The sequence below is a fragment of the Sinocyclocheilus anshuiensis genome, unplaced genomic scaffold (assembly GCF_001515605.1).
Source record: "Sinocyclocheilus anshuiensis isolate Anshui unplaced genomic scaffold, SAMN03320099.WGS_v1.1 scaffold739, whole genome shotgun sequence".
Lineage (NCBI taxonomy): Eukaryota > Metazoa > Chordata > Actinopteri > Cypriniformes > Cyprinidae > Sinocyclocheilus > Sinocyclocheilus anshuiensis.
The window spans coordinates 543023-545673 of record NW_015551105.1 but is presented as its reverse complement, the minus strand read 5'-3'; the positions used below and the strand labels follow the sequence as shown (position 1 = coordinate 545673).

Below are 2651 nucleotides of genomic sequence, written 5' to 3'. Positions count from 1 at the left end.
AGATTCGCACAAATCGACAGAACACCGGGTGTATTCAAAGCGCCGCCATTACTGTCTAGAGTAGTGGAATGGTGCGCTGTGATTGGTTGTTACTGTTTACAGTGCGTGGAATGGTGCGCTGTGATTGGTTGAGTGGATATATCGCATTCTGCAGAAAAGGGAGACTGGCGTTTGTCGCGGTTTGGAAAGAAAGGGAGAAAACATGACAGAATAACTCAGCGGATATCGCATTTTGCGTAAAATTACAAATTGACTTTTCAATACCGACCAGATACAATACTGATTTTGGGTATATATATGATATATATATATATATTCTTGTCTTTAGTGTCACATGATCATTCAGAAATTATCCTAATATGCAGATACTCATTTATGCATACATATACATTGATGAAACCTTATTTAAGCTCTCACATGCTCTTGCTGATGTTTGTATGAAATGTCTCACCATCACATGTGCGACAGCACTCTTGAATTGTGGGATGAGAGCAGACAGCAGAGGGGCAGGGCCTGCAGTGGCAGCTCTCCACCCCATTGATGCAGGAGCATGACTGACTGTAAGAAATGAGATTTTACATGCAATTACACTTAAAGAAATGGAAATATAAAAAGAAGCTGTAATGACGCATCACATCATGGTGGAATTACAGTAATTTTGAGTTGCTGACTAGCAAATTGTCCAAATTGTCATTATGTAAAAATACAATAGTAATTCAGACATGATGTGGCTGCAGTATAAGAGCAGCAGTGTGACCTGGACACTGGGGGCAGCACTCTCTTGAAGGAACGAATGCAGCAGCACAATTCACCGCTTCATCAGACACTGGATGTTACCATTCTACAAACAGACACAGATACATGACACAGATCTACAGTATGACTCTGATGTGTGTGGATGCACTACTGTTCAAAAGCTGGGGTCAGTATGATTTTCCTTTGAAAGAAATTAATACTTTTATTCATGAAGGATTAATTGAATTGATCAAAAGTGACAGAAAAGACATTTATAATGAGATTTTATTTTAAAAGGGTCATATGACGTTGCTAAAAAGAACATTATGTTGTGTATTTGGTGTAATGCAATGTGTTTAAATAACACATTATTTTCCACATAATGTACATTATTGTTGATGCTGAAAATTCAGCTTTGCATCACAGGAATAAATGGCATTTTTAAATATATTTAATATTATTAAATATATACAGTTATTTTAAACTGTAATAATATGTTATAATATATTTTTACTGTATTTTTGATCAAAACATGCAACAACAACAACAAATCTCACCGACACCAAATGTTTGAACAGTAGTGATGAAAAAGAATCACTTACTTCACAACGGCACGTCCTGCATTTGTCTACTGGATGAGGAAATTCCATTCCATTTGGATAATCATTACCTGCATATCTACATCCTTAAGGAAAGGGAGAGGAGCTTTATAAGTGACTGGTTTGCATATACTCATAGGAAAGAGTTTCCTCAGCTGTTTCTCCTAAACAGGAATGACATTAAATGGAGACTAATCTGATACACATGTACACAAAATTAGTCTGATCCAACCGATTTTGCATAAGTCTCAAACTGAGTTTAGATTTACCAAGATAGTCTGCAATCTTTCTTTACAAATTTGCTCAAGACCAAATAACCTGAGATTTTCAAATTCCTTTAGCTATGTACTATTCTTTGTGTCTGTTTTTATTTATTTAGGGTCAGAATGTTGGCAACCAAACAGTTTCAGTTCCATTGTAGGGACAAAAAAATACTATGGAAGTCAACAGGAACCGAAACTGTTTGGTTACCAACATTCTTCAGAATATTTTCTATTATGTTTCACAGAAGAGGGAAAATCATACACGTTTGGAATGACATGAGAGTGAGTAAATGATTACAGAATTTAAATTTTTGCATGATCTGTCCCTTTAATAGGATAGTTTGCCCAAAAATGAAAATTAGTTTGCCCCAGAATTTACTCACTCTCAAGCCATCCTAGGTGTATATGACTTTCTTCTTTCATACTAATACAATCTGAGTTATATTAAAAACTGTCCTGGCTCTCTCAAGCTTTATAATGGCAGTGAATGGGTGATATTCAATAGTCCAGTAGTAGTCCAATAAAATGCATCCATCCATCATAAAAAGTGCTCCACACGGCTCCGGGGGGTTAATAAAGGCCTCCTGAAGTGAACTGACACGTAAGAAAAATAGCCGTATTTAAAACTTTATATACCGTAATCTCTAGCTTCCACTAACTGTCGTCCGCGTGTTCACGAGAGTGGCGTTCCAGTGGATGAGGTAGGATGTAGGCGTAGCGTAAGCTCTGGTGAGAATATGCTAGTCTCGCAAGAACCAAGTTTTGTTTACAGTAAAGGAAAACCAGTCTCCTCTTGGCTTACATTGACATCCTCTGACATTTTTCTTTACAAATCCTCATTTTGTACTTCTAATTCATGACTGGTGTTTGTTTTGCTCTCTTCTCAGCATTTCCATGTTTGTCACTTCTCAACGGAGCTTATGCTACGTCATCCGCTGGAACGCCACTCTCCAGTTAGCGTAAGCTAGAGATTACGGTTTATAAAGTTTTAAATATGGCTATTTTTCTTACATAAACACATCAGTTTGCTTCAGGAGGCCTTTATTAACCCCAG

The 2651-nt window shown here is 37.0% G+C and overlaps 1 long non-coding RNA gene across 1 annotated transcript; it reads right to left on the bottom strand.

Annotated features, from left to right (window-relative positions):
* Nucleotides 1-446: 446 nt before the first annotated feature.
* Nucleotides 447-1536, bottom strand: LOC107662871 (uncharacterized). The gene is made up of 3 exons (XR_001631254.1): nucleotides 1338-1536; nucleotides 758-841; nucleotides 447-558 (listed from the first exon to the last, which is right to left on the bottom strand). It is a non-coding gene; the product is annotated as an uncharacterized LOC107662871 (long non-coding RNA).
* Nucleotides 1537-2651: the final 1115 nt, after the last annotated feature.